This window comes from Equus asinus, chromosome 18, assembly GCF_041296235.1.
Source record: "Equus asinus isolate D_3611 breed Donkey chromosome 18, EquAss-T2T_v2, whole genome shotgun sequence".
Classification (NCBI taxonomy): domain Eukaryota; kingdom Metazoa; phylum Chordata; class Mammalia; order Perissodactyla; family Equidae; genus Equus; species Equus asinus.
Genome location: NC_091807.1, coordinates 375083 through 394539, shown reverse-complemented (window position 1 = coordinate 394539; position 19457 = coordinate 375083). Strand labels below are relative to the sequence as shown.

General features: G+C 38.0%; 1 long non-coding RNA gene across 1 annotated transcript in view; it reads right to left on the bottom strand.

The window, feature by feature from the left end:
- Nucleotides 1-297: 297 nt before the first annotated feature.
- The window catches only part of LOC139040967 (uncharacterized), a 50180-nt gene continuing 31020 nt past the window's right edge, over nucleotides 298-19457 (bottom strand). Inside the window, exons 2-5 of the long non-coding RNA XR_011495327.1 lie at nucleotides 15231-15371; nucleotides 14115-14521; nucleotides 13209-13289; nucleotides 298-1187 (exon numbers count right to left, since the gene is read on the bottom strand). This is a non-coding gene — a long non-coding RNA (uncharacterized lncRNA). The remainder of the gene's footprint in view (nucleotides 1188-13208; nucleotides 13290-14114; nucleotides 14522-15230; nucleotides 15372-19457) is intronic.

Genomic DNA, 19457 nt, shown 5'->3' with positions numbered 1-19457 from the left:
GCCTGTTATTCCTGACTTTAAATATGTACTTTTGTCTGCCCATGGAAATATTTAAATATAATTTTTGTTTGATTTCAGGTGTAAGATTGTGGCTTAAGATTCTCAGGGGCAAGCAAAGTTTAAATTCATATCAACACAACGTCACGAGTAAAAGACTTGTGTAAAGTATCTTTTACTTTCCAGATCGATGTGGTGGTCAGTGTTGCCGCGGCCCAAGTCTTCATAGTCAGCCCAGGGTAGCATGCTATCCCAAGGCACACTGACGTACATGAACTAGCAGAGCAAATGCTTTTCTTTCTCATAAATTTTATTTGGCTGCCTGAAGTGTTGAATTACAATTCTTGGTTAAAATATCATATAGTATTATTTTTCATATTATACATTTGGGGGCAGACTTTCCTAGAAATTTTTATTTAACTGGAAATAAACCAAAACATATTTCAATACTATTACTTTGTTTATGGGAATATAAGCCCCAGAAAAGGGCCTGAATTGAAAATGTGAATGAAACCGTGGTTTCTGCACTGATGCTGGCCTCTTTAGCAATGACACACACTAAGCAAGCATGGATGCATGGGATACATATTTGATTAACTACAAAATGACTCTGAGTAAAAGGAAAATCCAAATCATCTAAAGGCGTAAAACTTTATGAATTAATAATTTCTCTACCAAGATATTGTTAAGAAATTGCCACATTTCTATAAATAAAAATACAATTTTAGAGTTCAAACTGTTTGGAATAGTTTTAAAAAGCATCATTCAAAATATCCACGACTTTTCTCAGGAGGAGGCTCCGACATTCATGAGCATCGCATCATTCATACCTCTTTGAATACACCTATCAATGAAGCAAAGCCTTAACAGCCTTTCAGAATGACCTCTCCAGCCTTCAGAATCTGGACTGCTAGTCACTGGGCTGCAGCGGTTGATACTCATGGTCTGGGAAGCAATCTAGGTGTGTGTTCTAGAACGCTATCTATATGATTCTGTTCATAGCCACGGCTGAAGGACTGCAGGCTATTAGGATTTTTGAACACAAATCTTTTTACTTCAGTGACTGAGGTGTTGGGACTGGGGAAGCAAACACCACAGCAGGTGTGAGAGGAATGCATGTGTGGAGAGTCAAACACCTTCTCTCTGAGTCAGTCCATGACCCGGATCTTCGCAATAAAGCATGGACCAATCTGTGGGATGACAAAGTGGAGAAATCAAAGATATTATAAGGAAAATATCTTTGGGAAAGCCATTGTCACTCACCCTAATGGAAGGATGTCTTTCTCCTCACCTCAAACCTTTCAAGAGGTGACATATTTCAAGGGGACCACTCTGAGAGTTTTGAAATGTGTTCTCTGGAGTTGAGGACACAGAGAACAGGTGCAAATCACTCCTGAGACAATTAAACAGACAGTGACCTGGGTCTAACTCCAGACAATTTAGGGATGGAGGGAGGGTCTGACACCTACCTTCAAAGAGAATCAGGAGACTGCTGCCATGTGGCCACTGGACTTCTCTCTCAGCAGTGGTCAGGGCAAAAGGGTCAGCCTGGGTTATGTTATCTTATATCCCATAGGGCCCTTCTAGAGGCAAAAAGACCAGCCAAAACAGGCTGGATGTGTCAAGGTGGACGCCAAGGACCTGAGGAAAGAGCCTGAGTCTTCATGAACCCCCGGAAGAGAATGAGTGGTTCATCTGCTGGTGTCAAGAGAACCAAAGGAGGGCACAGTGACCCCCAAAAGTCCATGAAAGGGCACTATGAAGGAAAGAATCCCCTTCTAGACCCAGAGATCATACAGTAAGCTAATGACGGTACAATGTCAAGTCAGAACTCTCCAGATCTCTCATTTCTCCTTCTCTCTCATCCTCCCTTTGAAACTGCAGACTAAGAAACAGCAGCTAACAAATGGAGGGAGCTGACAAGTGATAAGAGCAGGGTGATGCAGTGGTTCAGGCTTGGTGGAGGAGAGGAGGAGAAGCCAGACATGGCTCCTACCCTACTGCAGACTCTCATGTCGGCGGCTCAGCCGGGGATGGAGAAAAGATGTTGACTAAATCAGATTCACAGTTTCTATTATTATAGGGTCAGACATCTTACTGACCAATTTAAGAAAGTATCTGAGATATAAAGTTAATGGAAGTTCTATTATATAAGTATGATAGAAAAGTCATGGTGTCTGCATCTATTTTCATTCTTGAAGGAATATCCTCACTGAACACATTTTGAATGGGTAGTAGAAGACAAAGATAAAATTGCCCCTTAACTTTGTCATAGGACCTGCTTATTTGTTAAGTCACATTTATTAACTTAACAGAGTGATTTAATTGCAGGGAAAAAGAGGACCATGAACTTTCATTTGTGATGTAGATAAGTATTCTCAATGATTTGTAAAAGAATTTGATGTCTGAAGACCATTTATGTAGCATTTTATTTTCTATCCATGAGACAAAACACTTTTCAGTTTGCACTTACAATTTGTACTGATAACCATCACCTATTGTGAACAAATCTCTAGTTGTTGGATAGAATTTATCTGTAGTACTTACCATTACTTATTTAGTGTATATACACTTTCTTGTTCCAAAAAGGATTTTAAGATGACTTTCATGAGACACTTTCATGATAAAATGGTGAAATCAAAATAGAAATATAGATTCAGTCCAGAACAATATAAGGACAATTTTGAAGTGAAAGGAAAGGAAAGCATACATATGTGGAGCCCAGATGCTAAGAGGCAAATGTTACCCTTCACATTCAGCCTCCTGGAGGCCAAGCCCCCAAGAAAAACTCAGTTGAATAATCTTCATTATCAAAGGTGTCACACCATACCCTCATGAACACGAAGTTTGCCTAGGATTACTCTCTAAAAAAAACTCATTAAGTATGGGATATACAGTAAGAGATGCCAAATAGAAGCAAAGATGCCTATAGTCCCTCTATTTACCAAATCTCTGGTATCAAGACTTGCGTTGTACATGCTCTTTGGTTGTAAGAGTGAAAATAAATATTGGAGCATGTATTAGTTTCCAGTGGCTGCTGTAACAAATTACCACAATGTTGGTGACTAAAAACAATAGAAATTTATTCACTCACTAGTCTGGAGGCCAGAAGTCCAAAATGAGTTCCATTGAGCTGAAACCAGGTATTGCCAGCGTCCTGCTCCCTCTGGAGACTTGGGGGGAACCCTCTCCTCGCCTCTTCTGGCTTCTGGTGGCTGCCCATATTCCTTGGCTTGTGACCACATCACTGCCATCCCTGCCTCCATCATCAGAGTGCATCATTGCCCTCTGTCTTTGGAGAGCCTCCCCCAGCCCCCTCTTATAGAAATACATGTGATCACACTAGAGCCCAGCTTGATAGTCTAGTGTGATCTCCCCATCTCAACATCCTTGACTTAATCACATCTACAAAGAACTTTTTTCCCCTCATAAGGTAACATTCCAAGTTCCAGTGGCTACCTTTTGGGGGATCACTTTTTAGCCTACCACAACACATGAACATCATTAGATATATTATTCGACATGAGGAATAAGACTTTTTATTCTCCCATATACTTTAGGCAAGAAACTGGCATTTGAAATTCAGAAATTACTGTGGGTTTCAATAACTTCTTCATTAGTGAAATCAACTCTTACATAATAGCTACAAGGAGGATTTTTAGTTCTCAGTAGTGATAATAGAATAGATTTCAGGAAGCCAAAAGGTGTTGGTGAAATTCTCTGTGTGAATGTGGGACCAGATTATAAAATTCCATTACTCTCAAATTCCTCTACTAAGAGCATTACATAAGGAAATTAAATTTATTGCTCTCCCTTTAGGAAAGTAAAATCTCAAATAGCTCAGTGTGGGACCTTAGCTTACCACAGAGTTTTAATGCTCGACAGGGTCTCAGCCCAGCATCCTCACTTTGTAGATAAGAAAAACGAGGTTCAGTCAAATGACTGTCTCAGGTCCCACAGCTCCCACATGGCAGAACAGGATCAGAATTCATCCTTCCTCACTCCTGGTCCCTGCTCTTCCTTTGAGCTATGCAACTCTCTCTTTTGTTTGGTCATTTACTGAAATGAAAGCTGGTTTTTAATCACTCTCCTGTTCAGGTGTCTTCAATCCTTAGAATTAAAGCACATTAATTAGAATTTAAGTCTTTATTTCTAGATTTAATAACATAAATAATCTTACCGACCCCTCACTAATGAAATTCTGATCCATAAAAGAGGGAATTCAGGAGGCTGGTGCTTAATAGTCAACTGCTATCAGACTAATTCAAAGGAGTTGGTTCAGTTAAAATTTAATATGAAAAAAGAAACAAGACCTGCAGATGTGCTCGGCACAGATAGGCACACCAGGAGCCGGGAGCCGGGAGCAGGGCTGCATCTGTGACAGCTGGAGGAGGCTCCCGCCGCCAAGTAACTTAAAGATACAGAAGTTTTCTCCCTCACACCAAGTAAGCTGTTTTATGGTTTTCTAAAAACTCACTGGTTATATATCTATTTCTTATGAAGAGAGACTTGATACAAGGGCACAATGTCACTCTGATATGCTTTGTAAATCATCCACTTTCAAGTTCAGCAGGCAAGCTTAGTGAGGAGACAGTTGATTGCAACCTAAGCTGCCCCTGTGTCTCTAAGCGATGCCAGGACGCTGTTGGACAAATCCAATTCCAAAAGCCTGAGTGGGTAGGTGATTCTGAAATGATTTCATTCTTGCAGTTGCTCCTCACATAAAATACAGAAGACATTGCAACGTGGTCCAGATTCTTTCTCAGAGTATGATATGTCTTGTTTAGACAATACTCCCTACTATTATTTATTCATACCAGTATAAATTATTCTCTTCAAAGGGACTCAAGTCACATAAACTGCGGCTTCCAGGAACCAAGGCATTCTTTCTTTTGGAGAAAAGTGAATTTCACCTCATTCCTTGAAAATTGAAAAATCAGGTAATAAATAACCCCAGTGTTTGCAATCAATACCTAGTTCAGTAACTCCTTGAGATTGTCGACTCCAGTGTGAGCTGCAGTCTTGGGAGTATTAAGTACTTAACATCTTTTTTTGCTATCAACCCCAAAACCAAGATGAGCTACAGTAGGGAGCTGCCTTTATTATGGTGGTCTGAAGGGGATCTCTGGTTTGTTCTATTTATTTCAAAGCCAAAAGTCAATTCAAGGGTTATGAACGGTGTCAGTTTGACAGCACCAAAGACTGAAATTCTTCATTTCTTCCAAGGCTTAGCAGAGCAATGGCTGCAATTTCTTTTACAGTTTACCCCATGAAGTGCATTAACTCTTACCCGTGTAAGCTGATTCTGAAAATGTGGTATCAGGATCATAATCTATTCTGACAATTCCTTTTCTCCTGATAGCCGTTATAAGTGTGAGGGTAGATGAATTAAAAGAGATTCTTTTTACCTTTTAAGAGATTTCTTTTTCAGTTGGAACTGAATAAAGCCTTATCACCGCATTTATTCAGGTCAGCGCCTGACTGAAGGATAGAGCTGGTTTGGACCTAATCCCAATGATGACTGTCCCACTGACCCAGTCTTGGATAAGGTTCAAATTTATTGACCTGAATTTTGCCAGATTGAAAGAAAGTCTCAGGGAAAGTTAACACTTCTCAGTCTACCTTTCTGCTTTAACAGGAACTTCACCCTGCTCATTGGTTGGCACAATAAGAGTGGTGATAGAGGGGGATGGATATTTCCTTGTTGCTAAGGGACATCTGGGGAACAGGAGAGAAAGCCATGTTCAGCTGGTCATTATCATGTAAGTGATGACTTTTGGTTGCTAATGGACAAGTTGGTATTAAATGAAAACCATTTTCTCTGGCGCAGTTTGTTTTCCCTTCTTCCTTCCCATAAGTAACAAATTAGTTAATTTAGTACACTGAAACATTGTCATTGAAATGACTACAGAAACTTGTAAAAGGATGGACAACGTTATGTTATTATTTATTATGCATTCTTTTCTTCAACTTTTAAAATACGTGTCCTTTTTTTAGTGAGGTCATAATAGTTTATAACATGATGAAATTTCAGTTATACATTATTATTTTTCAGTCACCATATAAATGTGCCCCTTCATCCCTTGTACCCACCCCTCAACCCCCTTCCCCTCTGGTAACCACTAATCTCTTCTCTTTGTCTGTGTGTTAGTTTATCTGCCACATATGAGTGAAATCATACAGTGTTTGTCTTTCTCTATCTGGTTTATTTTGCTTAACATACTACCCTTAAAGTCCATCCATGTTGTTAGAAATGGCACAATTTAGTCTTTTTTATGGCTGAGTAGTATTCCATTGTGTATATATATCACACCTTCTTTATCCATTCATCCGTTGATGGGCACTTGGGTTGCTTCCGCATCTTGGTTGTTGTGAGTAACGCTGCAGTGAACATAGGGGTGCATAAGTCTCTTTGAATTGTTGATTTCAAGTTCTTTGGATAAATACTCAGTAGTAGGATAGCAGGGTCATATGACATTTCTATTTCTAAATTTTTGAGAAGTCTTCATACTGTTTTCCATAGTGGCTGCACCAGTTTGCGTTCCCATCAGCAGTGGATGAGGTTTCCCTTTTCTACGCATCCTCTCCAACATTTGTTAATTTTTGTCATGATGATTATAGCCATTCTAATGGGCATAAGGTGGTATCTTAGTGCAGTTTTGATTTGCATTTCCCTGATGATTAGTGATGTTAAACATTTTGTCATGTGCCTATGGGCCATCTGTATATCTTCTTTGGAAAAAGGTCTGTTCGTGTCCTCCACTCATTTTTTGAGCAAGTTGTTTGTTTGTTTTTTTTGTTGTTCAGTTGTGTGAGTTCTTTATATGTTTTGGAGATTAAGCCCTTGTCAGATATATGATCTGCAAATATTATTCTCTCAGTTGGTAGGTTGTCTTTTCATTTTGTTCCTGGTTTCCTTTGCCTTGCAGAAGCTCCTTAGTCTGATGAAGTCCCACTTGTTTATCTTTTCTTTTGTTTCCCTTGTCTGATTAGGCATGGTATTTGAAAAGATCCTTCTAAGACCAATGTCAAAGAGTGTACTGCTTATATTTTCTTCTAGGAGTTTTATGGCTTCAGGTCTACCATTCAATATTTGATCAATTTTGAGTTAATTTTTCATTATGGTGAAAGATAATAGTCTAATTTCATTCCTTTGCATGTGGCTAATGGCGGCTAATGGTTTTCCCAACACCATTAATTGAAGAGAATTTACTTTCTCCATTGTATGTTCTTAGCTCCTTTGTCGAAGATTAGCTGTGCGTAGATGTGTGGTTTTATTTCTGGGCTTTCAATTCTGTTCCATTGATCTGTGTGTCTGTTTTTATACCAATACCATGCTGTTTTGATTCCTATAGCTTTAAAGTATAGTTAGAAGTCAGCGATTGTGATGCCTCCAGCTCTGTTCTTTTTCTCAGGATTGCTTTGGCTATTTGGGGTCTTTTGTTGCCCCATATGAGTTTTAGGATTCTTTGTTCTACTTCCATGAAGAATGTCATTGGGATTCTGATTGGGATTGCATTGAATCTGTAGATTGCTTTGGGTAGCATGGCCATTTTAAATATGTTTATTCTTCTGATCTACGTGCATGGAATATCTTTCCATTGCTTTATGTCATGATCAATTTCTTTCAATAACGTTGTAGTTTTTATCATATAGATCTTTCACCGCCTTGGATAATTTATTCCTAGATATTTTATTCTTTTTGTTGTGATTGTAAATGGTGTTGCATTCTTGAGTTCTCTTTCTGTTCCTTCATTATTACAGTATAGAAATGCAAGTGATTTTTGTAAGTTGATTTTGTACCCTGCAACTTTGCTGTAGTTTTCGAATTTTTCTATCAGTTTTCCAATGTTTTCTTTAGGGTTTTCTATATATACAATCATGTCACTTGAAAACAGCAAGAGTTTTACTTCTTCACTGCCTATTTGGATTCCTTTTATTTCTTTTACTTGCCTAATTGCTCTGGCCAAAACCTCTAGTACTGTGTTGAATAAGAGTGGTGAGAATGGGCACCTTTGTCTTGTTCCTGTTCTCAGAGGGATGGCTTTCAGTTTTTTGCTGTTGAGTATGATGTTGGCTGTGGGTTTGTCATATATGGCCTTTATCATGTTGAGGTACTTCTATACCCATTTTGTTAAGAGTTTTTATCATAAATGGCTGTTGGATCTTGTGAAATGCTTTCTCTGCATCTATTGAGATGGTCATATAGTTTTATTCCTGGTTTTATTAATGTGGTGTATACATTGATTGACTTGCAGATGTTGAACCATCCTTGCATCCTTGGTATAAGTTCCACTTGATCATGGTGTATAATCTTTTTATTGTATTGCTGTATTCATGTTGCCAATATTTTGTTGAGGATTTTTGCATCTATGTTCATTAGCGATATTGGCCTGTAATTTTCCTTATTTGTGTTGTCCCTGTCTGTCTTTGGTATCAGGATGATGTTGGCCTTGTAGAATGTGTTAGGGAATGTTCCATCCGCCTCAATTTTTTGGAATAGTTTAAGAAGAATAGGTGTTAATCTTTTCTGAATATTTGGTAGAATTCTCCAGAGAAGTAATGTGGTCCTGAACTTTTATTTTTGGGGATGTTTTTGATTACTGTTTCAATATCTTTACTTGTGACTGGTCTGTTCAGATTATTAGTTTCTTTTTGATTCAGCTTTGGGAGGTTGCATGAGTCTAAGAATTTATCCGTTTCTTCTAGGTTGTCTAATTTTTTGGCATATAGTTTTTCATAATGTTCTCTTATAATTCTTTGTATTACTGTGGTATCCATTGTAATTTCTACTCTTTGATTTCTAATTTTATTTATTTGGGCCTTCTCTCTTTTTTTTCTTAGCGAGTCTGGCTAAGGGTTTGTCATTTTGTTTGTTGTCTCAAAGAACCAGCTCTTTGTTTCATTGATCCTTTCTACTGGTTTTCTTGTTCCAATTTCTTTTATTTCTAATCTAATTTTTATTATTTCCCTCCTTCTGCTGACTTTGGGCTTTGTTTGTTATTCTTTCTCTAATTCTGTTACATGTAGTTTAAGATGGTTATTCGAGATTTTTCTTCTTTGTTGAGGTGGACCTGTATTGCTGTGAATTTCCCTCTTAAGACTGCTTTTGCTGCATCCTGTATGACTTGGTATGTTATATTTTCATTTTCATTTCTCTCAAGATATTTTTTGATTTCTCCTTTTACTTCTTCAATGATCCCTTTGTTGTTCAGTAGCATGTTGTTTAGTCTCCACATATTTGTCAGTTTCTCAGCTTTTTTCTTGTAGTTGATTTCTAGTTTCATAGCACTGTGGTCGAAAAGATGCTTGTTATTATTTCAATCTTCTTAAATTTATTGAGGCTTGCCTTGTTTCTCAACTTGTGGTCTTTCCTTGAGAATGCTCTGTGTGCACTTGAGAAGAATGTGTATTCTGTTGTGTTTGGATAGAATGTTCCATATATATCTATTAAGTCCATCTGGTCTAGGTTTTCATTTTAATCCACTATTTTCTTGTTGACTTTCTGTCTGGATGATCTATCCATTGATATAAGTGAGGTGTTAAGTTCCCCTACTATTATTGTGTTGTGGTTAATATCTCCTTTTAGGTTTGTTAGTAGTTGCTTTATGTGCTTTGGTGCTTCTGTGTTGGGTGCATAGATATTTACAAGTGTTATGTCTTCTTGGTGGAGTGTCCCTTGGATCATTATATAGTCCTCCTCTTTGTCTCTCATTACCTGCTTTATGTTGATGTCTGCATTGTCTGATATAACTACAGCAACACCTGCTTTCTTTTGTTTGCCATTAGCTTGGAGTATTGTCTTCTGTCCCTTCACTCTGAGCCTGTGTTTGTTGTTGGAGCTAACATGTGTTTCCTGGAGGCAGCGTATTGTTGAGTCTTGCTTTTTAATCCATCCTGCCACTCTCTGTTAATTGGCGAGTTCAATCCATTTACATTTAGAGTGATTATTGATAAATGAGGGCTTGATGCTGCCATTTTGTCACTCGTTTTCCAGTTTTTCTGCATTTCCATTGTTTCTTGTCCCAAGTATTTTGGACTACCAATTCAGTTTGGTAGTTTTCTTTCACGGTTTTCTTAGTTTTCCCTTTATTTATCATTTATGTGTCTGTTCTGATTACTTGTTTAGTGGTACCATGAGGTTTGTATAAAAAGTCTCATCGATGAGCTAGTCCATTTTCTGATAGTCTCTTATACTCTGAGACTAAGCCCATGCCATCCCTTTTCTCTTCCCCTTCTAATTTATTATTGTCATTACTATTCCATCTTGTGCTGTGAGTTTGTGGTTACAATGACAAGATTATATTTATTTTTGATGTTTCCCTTCCCTTTTTCATTAATGGTATAATTAAGTGTTTGCCAACCTGTTTCAATAGACAGCTGCAATTTTCTGATTTTGTCTATGCATTTATATCCTTCCTAAAGTCTTGTAACTCTTTCTTTTTTATCCCCAGGTATGAGGGCCTTCTTGAGCATTTCTTATGGGGAGGGCATCTTGTGTCAATGAATTCCCTTAGCTTTTGCTTATCTGGAAAGGTTTTTATTTCTCTGTCACGTCTGAAGGATATTTTTCCTGGTTAGAATATTCTTGGCTGGAAGTTTTTCTCTGTCAGAATTTTGAATATATCACTCCACTCTCTCCTAGCCTAGTAGGGTTTCTGCTGAGAAATCCACTGAAAGCCTGATATGGGTTCTTTTGTAAATTATTTTCTTCTGCCTTGCTGCCCTTAGTATTTTTTCTTTGTCATTGACTTTTGCCAGCTTTACTACTATATGCCTCAGAGAAAGTTTTTTTACATTGAGGTAATTAGGAGTCCTGCTAGCTTCTTTCACTTATACTTCCAGCTCCCTCCCTAGGTTTGGGAAGTTCTCACCTATTATTTCTTTGAACAAGCTTTCTGCTCCCTTCTCCTTCTCTTCTCCCCCTGGAATACCTATAATTCTTATGTTGCATTTTCTAATTGAGTCAGATATTTCTTGGAGAATTTCTTCATTTCTTTTTAGTCTTAGCTCTTTCTCCACCTCCATCTGAAGTATTTCTATATTGTTGTCCTCCAGGCTTCTGATTGATTCCTCCATAATTCAGCTCTGCTATTCAGGGACTCCAGATTTCTCTTTATCTCATCACTTGTGTTTTTCATCTTGAACATTTCTGATTGTTTTTTTCTTTATAGTTTCAAGCTCTTTTGTGAAGAATTCCCTCTGTACATTAATTTTGTTCCTGGTTTCATCATACTATCTGTATTTTCTTGTAACTCATTGACTTTTTTTATGGTAGCATTTTGAATTCTCTGCCATTTACATTATGAGGTTCTGTGCTTTCAGGATTGATTTCTGGGTGCTTGTCATTTTTCTTCTTGCCTGGAGTATTAATATATTTCTTCATACTGTTTGATGGCATGGATTTGTTTCTCCACATGGTGTTAGTATCTGGTCACAGCTGCCACCTCCTGCCACTGTGTGGGGTCAAGAGCTGTGTGTTCTGAGTCCACTGTGATTCCTGGCTCACTCACTCACAGCTGCTGCTATTCTATCATATGTGCAGGTACTCCGGCTGACTGGCTGGCCTGGAGTGCTGGGTAGGGGGAGAGGTGCTTTCTTTCACCTGCATGGTCTGGAACCTTTTTTGCTCTGTCCTCACTATCTGCTCTTCTAGTGTGCTGGCTTGATGGAGACACCCCTGCAACAGCTCAGCCACCTCTGTGTGGGGCTTTCCCATGGGCTGTGAGGGAACGTGGAGAGCAAAGGTGTTCCTGCAGAGGGCTGCTGCCCCCTTCTCCTCTCAGTGCCTTGCATGGTCCTGCATCATGGGTCACTGCTGTTGTGGGAGGGAGAGGAGATCTCCTTACCTCCTTCCACTTCCTCCAGGGGGTCCAGCACCTCCACCTTCAGACGTATGGCTATGTATGTCTCTCAGACATCTTTTGTGTTGTGTGAATGTCCTCTGTTGGTATATGAATGTCCTTTTCATTTTATCTTAGAGGAGAGAGTCTAAGAGGAGAGCTCACTCCTCCATTATGCTGATGTCACTCCTATTATGTGTACTTTTTAAAAGAAATTTATTAATAGAGATGGAAATTAAGTCTATATGAATAGTAGTGGGAAATTTTGAAGAACTGTTATAATAAAATTTTGCCAAAGTAATGATGCTAATCAAATTTGTGGAACAACCACAATATAGCAGTTGTTGCTAAAAGTTTTCATAATAATGAAAATATAGCTTGTTTCAAGATGTCTATGATCACCCTAGAAAACCAATAATAATACATTGAAAAAACTAGGGAGCAACATGAAACAAAACTTGAGCATTATCACCAAATATTGTGTTTTCTTATGGAAATTAGTCTCCTTGTAAAGTGAATCATTTTTAATACATAGGTAAGTGTTAAATAATGTGGCTTGGATTCCAAATACTGATGGAATTCAGATAAGGAGAAATTAAATTAAGTATGGCATACTTGAATTGTGAACTAGGATTTGGAAAAAGAAATTTTCTTCAAAAATTAGGGTTGGAGAGGAACGTTTCCAGTGAAAAAAATAAAAATACATCCTATCAAATACAGGGTATGAGCATGGATTATACTGAAACAATCAGGCTTTCTCATTTCTCTAGTGAATGAAACACACTTTGAAGTGGTCTTAATGAATATTGCTTTTCCCTTTATGCAAAACTTTTAAGAAGTGACAAACTGAATTATTGTTAGGATAATTTCAACCCACATCAAAAAAAAATAAAGCAAATCATAGAAAACTAAGCTGGAGGGGGAAAAAAGACAAAACACAATTCCTGCTCTTGAAGGGTTGAATTTTTCAGGCTTGACAGGAGATTTTTTTTTTAATCTCTTTCTTGATTTGAAATGATGAGTGAGAAATTTGCTTGAATTCTTGATACTTATACAGCACTTTACAGTTTACAAGTATGATCACTTACCTCACTTGTTTTACCCGAGACTAAAGAAAGAATGTCTGGTTCAAGTGTGACTACTTTCTAGCTGTATGACTTTGATCTTTCTTTTTTCTACATTTTTTGAAGTTTGGTTTTCTTGTCTGTTATTATGAGAATAATACTACTTATCACATACATTTGTTGTAAATACTTTTAAAACATAGTGCTTGACACAGAGATGGAACTCAAGCATTACTCCTCTATGCATACTAGGCATTGATACCTTTTAAGACATGATAAATCCAGAAAAAGTCAGGTAACTTACCAAAGTCTTCACAGATTGAAGGGACAAACAATGGTAGTCTTCAGATCTACTATCTTTTGATTTTTACGCTGTATCGTATAGCTGTAAATACAGATCATTTCACATATGATCATATTAATAGATGTGAGATTGTCTAGATATATTTTTATTTATATTTAACATAGCCAATATCATATATTAAGTGGTATATGTACCACTGTTATGTTTCCTCAACTGTGTATCTGTGGGGTATATGGCTGTGTGCTAGTGTTATTCAAAATCAGCTTAACTTGGATCACCTTGAAGATGGGGGGAGGGCAATACTTTACATTAAAATGAGCAACCATACATAAACCACATATAATGAGGTAGGGTTGCTATTTTCTGATACAAAACAAAAAATGTGCTTGCAGAAGTTTTTTGAAACCAGTATATCACTCTTTAGTTTATATGATCATATTTTCTGCTGAACTTGATACTTAGGAAGGAAGGTTTGATGAAACATAAAATACCATGTTAAAGGTCACAAAGGCATTTGTGTTCACCAGAAATCTACATTTCCCAGAATATAGGCTAGAGATTGGCATGGTCTCTAATCCTCTCTTCATACTGTAATTTCTACATCTTTTCATATCTACTATTTCCTGTTTCTCCTTCTCTTCTATTTTGAAGGAAGGAGTACTAAGTAGAGAATGGCCAAAGGCAACCTAAAGAAGGAAACAAGCCCAGCACTTCATGATATGTATAGCCATTTCTGTTTTCTAAAGGACATAATTTTACTTAAGGTAAAATTAAAATTCATAGTTATGTATATTAAATGCTCCTATCAGTGACATGTTTGCTGGACTGTAAGCTTTAAACCCAACCTTCTGTACTGCTCTTTGTGATGCTCAGGCTGGAGGTCTGTAAACCCCTCTACTACTTTACCTAGCTGGATCCCTGCTGGGCTTCATCAATAGGGGGTGAGCGAGGGAGACTGGACAGCTAGAGGAAGAAGAAAGACTTGCTGCTTCCTGTCTGCTTCCTGTTCTTGTCCCAGCAGGCTCAGCAACACAGCTTCTTCCTACCGGTGACATTTCTTCAGTAAGCACAGGTAATTCCAATTTTCAGCTTTTCCAGCACTCCCATTGTCTTGCTTTAGATAATTGATTCAGGCATTATTTCTTTTAAAATCATTTCTTTAGTGCCTTGGTTATTATCACAAACAACATTGACAGATTTTTACTTGTTTTTCTTTTTTCTCCAACTTTATCAGAAATCTCAAGAGCAATCATACTATCTCTCATCTCTCTCCAAGGATTCTTGATGGGTTGGGTAATCTCCTTTTGTGATTACTGGAAAGAGAGTATTCAAATAATTAAAATAAAATTTGTCTCAACACTACAAGCCATGGGACCATGAGATCTTATTTCAAACCCTGTTTAAATGTGTCCATATAAAATATTATTGAATGAAGTAATTAATTTAGACTTGCAATTTAAAAAAGTTCTCTTGAGAGCTTCTACGGGGTTAGAAGCCATTTTTTTCATTTGCCTTACAGATGCAGCATAAAATACACCAGAAAGCTAAACCATTATACTTCTCACATCTGTTTTTCCTACTTTACACATCAAAGTCTTCCATTTTTTTCTTTTTCTCTTTTTGCCATTCACTGTGCAATGCTATGAAGAGCCTTGTGAAGCAAAATATTTTCAGTTCACTACCACTTCGTAGGAAATGAATGCCTATGAATACAAGATAATTTTTAAAAACTTTTTAAAGCTTTTATTTTGAAAATTTTTAATCTTCCCCAAAAGTAGAGTAATATAAGAGAAATGTAATAAATTCCCGTATAATCATTGTGATGGTTAATTTTACATGTCAACTTGGCTGGGCCACAGTGCCCATATATTTGACCAACATTATTCTGGCTGTTTGTATGAAGGTCTTTTTGGACGAGATTAGCATTTAAATTGGTGGACTTTGAGTAAAGCAGATTGTCCTTCATTATGTGGATGGGCCTCATCCAATCAGTTGAAGGCCCAAATAGAACAAAAGACTGACCTCCTTTGAGCAGGGGGGAATTCTGCCAGCGGACCTCCTTCAGACTTCAACTGCAACGTTGTCTCTTCCATGGTGTTTGGCCTGCAGACTCTTTCTACAGATTTTGGACTTGCCAGCCTCCATAATCATGTGAGCCAATTCCTCAAGATAATTACATATTTATATATAATTTAAAATAACTATACACACCCACACATCCTATTGGTTCTATTTCTCTAGTGAACCCTGAAAAATACACCCATCATCACCATTAATAGTTGGCAATTGCTATATCTACTTAATCTATTTTGTGTGATAATTTAGAGTAAATACAGACATCATGACATTGCATCCCTAAATAACCCACTACATTGCTATCTGTAATCTCTGAAGGTAATATTTTCCTACATAATAAAATACTATTATCACACTTAAGCTTAATAATTCTTTATATCATTTAATATTCACTCCATCTTGAAATTCTCCCAGTGGTCCAAAACACATCTCGTTCAAACAAGGAGCCAATTAAGAACCAAACATTGTGTTGGGGGTTGATGAGACATAATACTTATCAGTGATGCTGTGTATTTCATATTGCATCACAATAAGATAGCGCATAATGTATGCATGATTATTAATGAAATCCTGGTTAAGGGGATGACAGCCTGATCCTTCCTCTTAAAGTTACATCTTTTTTTCCCTTGTAACAGGCAAATAGTTTTTGTGATGGTATTTTGGCATCCCATGAATATCTGTAGCAATCTTTCATTCAGTGATTTTATCATCCATTAGTGATCCTTTCCTGAATCAAATATTTTGTTAGAGGTTGCAAAAAAGTTAACAGAATATCCAATGATAATTTATTGTAGGATTACAAGATAGCCCCCATTTCCTCCTAATTTGTTCAACTCTGAACACTAGCATTGAATTTTGAGTTGTCATGGCTGCATTCAGTAAAATCAAGTGAAGAATTACTCTGGATGGAAGAAAACCTACTTTAAGATCTGGTTTGTGTAAAATGAGGGGAGTCTGAGAGACTAGTAATAGAAATATTGATTTTGAGAAGTCCCAACACCCATATCATTTTTAAAAAATTACTTATGATACATTATATGAAATTTTCTGATAGAATGATGAACAGATAATGGATAAATTATGCTTGGCTGTGCAAACCAAAGGGCTAATAGCTTGAATTTCTTCCCCAGTTTTATTGAAATATAATTGATAAATAATTGAATTATTTTTACAAGGATCTAATCGAATGACATTCCATGTATGTAACCTGCTAACTTAACACTGTTTTTATCTATTGCCATGTATTTTTGTATGGCTTTGGGAATTCCTAATCTTTTTCTATTTGTTTCTCACATTCCTCTTGAATCAAAAGTTCTAAAACTCTAAGTTTTAGCTCTTTGACGTTAGATTTCCACCTTTTTCCTATCCCTGCATATCTTTTGCATATATAAACTTTCCTTCAACTTTACTAAGTCTGTCACAAAGGAACACCCACTGAGACTGAATGGAAAAGATATTAAACTTAAGGGATATGGTAATTTAGAAATTAACATTGTGATAGAAACAAGAAGATTCTGAGACAATATTGGAAAAAATCCAGTTCTCTCTGTTTTTGGTCTGCTCTAGTAGATTGCAGAGGTTTAATTAAGATCCCAATAGACGTTTGAACTCAGAATACTATTCAAACTCATTGTGAACCCTTTGAGGTTAACTCATTGCTAATATTTTTCCATTTTAGGATAAGATTTCCTACTGACACTAACCAACACAATTTCAATGTGGATAAGTGGAATAGGAAGTTCAAGATCACTGAACTCTTGTAAAATGACTTATTTATTGTTTTTACTTAATTCATCAGACTCACTTTGTGGGTTTTTATTATTACTATTAGATTTTTAAGTTCTATTTTCCAAGTGATGGCCCTAATCTTCCTAGGAAAATCCTGAACAGCAGGGACAGCTGTAAAAAGAATGAGCTCACTAATTAGTTTCATATTGGAAAATAAATAGTGTAACAAGTAACTTATCTTATTGTTTATTTCTTAAGGGATATTGTGGAAAATGTCCACTCATGACTTAATTGCAATAAAATAAATAGGATTCGATTTGTGTGCTTTGGTTGACAAATTTTCTAAGAGTAGAACTGTTCCAAATTAAAATAAGAACTGGTCTTCAGGGGCCAGCCCGGTGGTGCAGCAGTTAAGTTCACACTTTCCACTTCAGCGGCCCAGGGTTCGCCAGTTCGGATCACAGGTGTGGACATGACACTACTTGGCAAGCCATCCAGCAGCAGACCTCCCATATTAAAGTAGAGGAAGATGGGAACAGCTGTTAGCTCAGGGCCGGTCTTCCTCAGCAAAAAGAGGAAGATTGGCAGCAGATGCTAGCTCAGGGCTAATCTTCCTCAAAAAAAAAAAACAAAAAAAAAAGAACCTGTCTTCATAAGCTTGTTTGTTATCTATTTATTTTCATAGTCTGAGAAAAATTCAGTGGTGAATGAATTATTCTCTTATATCCAGGTGGCATGCAACAGTCTGCTCCTTAAAGTACTCCAGCATTTAGTCTGCATGCTATTCTATCACAAGAAGTAGTATATGAAGCAGCATCTACTGAGAAATGACAGGTTTCCATACATTACAAATAAGTATCTCAAACACTAACATTATCAGATTGTTCTGTTTCAATGATGGAGTTTTACTTACTTCACCTATTCTGAAAATAACTTTGCTTTCTATAAATGTAGATATGATTTTTTTTCTTTGTATTTCAATTTTTCCTTTTCTCTTCTTCACCCAAGAATCTACTCACCTGTTATGGACTGAATATTTGTGTCCTCCACAAATTTATATATGGAAACTGTACCCCCAGTATTATGGTTAGGAGGTGGGGCCTTTGGAAAGTAATTAGGATTAGATGAGGTCATAAGGGCAGAGCCCTCATGAATAGGATACATGCACTCACAAGAATCATGAGAGAGCATGCTTTTTTATGCTCTTTGCCATGCGAGGATACAAGAAGACAGCGACCTAGGAGAGCAATGTCAGTGTGGTGGCAGAGTGAGTTGTTCCCTTTGTCCCTCCTTTCTAAGTTACAACCAATTGGGTATCCATTGACCAACATAGGATTCCATGCACAGCACAACAGGATGCATAAGAGATCCAGGTGCCTATATAGCTGAAGGTGGGTAGACGACCCGTGGGAGGCAGTAGAACTAGGGAAGCAGCCCCCACCACTTTCCCCCAGAGCAGTGATCCAGGGCATAGATCCCTACACTGGCCCACAAACCTGCAAGAAAACAGGCACAGCTTTCTCCCTGCCTGTCTTCCAGAAGACTTAGCTTGTTCACCCATGAGCAGTCCTGGTGAGTGTGGAGAAGGCAGGCAAGCTTACTACCTTCCCATCTCCCGGCAGATCTAACATGCATTTCCCAACTCCCTGGCAGTGGCCAGGTCTTTCCAACAGTGGGGATAGTATACAAAACTCTGATTTTCCCAGCTGGAGCAGATCTCTCTGACCTGAGATTTCAAAACACACCAGCTAGCACTAGAGACTAGCAGCTGCACAGCAAGAAACAATGAAAACCTCTCCCTGCTTAGCTCCTGCTCCACCCTGGCTGTGGCAGGTGGAACCACTGACCAGAAGCTTCAGGAACCACAGCAGACCCAGTGAGCAAGGCCCCAGGAGTGGCATTCCTGACACTGGCACCACCAGTAGCAGGAGCTGCATACAATTCCCTAGGTACAGTGCCCCTGGCACTGGCAGTGATACCTGTGAACCCAGCAACCCTGGCATTGGTGCAACCAGCACCCACAGGCAACCCGGGAGTAGCAGCACAGGTGGTGCATGGGGCAGCCACATCTGAGCCCATGGATAGGCAGTGGAGGAACACAAGGCCCAGGCAACCTAGGAAGCAGTAGGAGTGCTTCCAGCCTGGTGATCCCAGTGGTGACACTTGAGTGGTGACACACTAAAGTGAAGTCACTAGCAACCCCAGAAGTAGAAGCAGAACACAGAAAGCACTGATGATATCCTTGGCAGAGGCAGTAGAGGGTGGAAAGGGCAGACTCTCAAATGTAACCAGAAGCAGCTCAGAACCAAAGCAACCAAAGCCTCACCCAAATAAGAAAGGTGTTTACTACCACAAATGTGCCAGCAGAGGATCAATCATCAAACACCATGAATAACTACAGTAACATGGCAGAACAGAAAGGAAATGATAGCTCTCCAGATACCA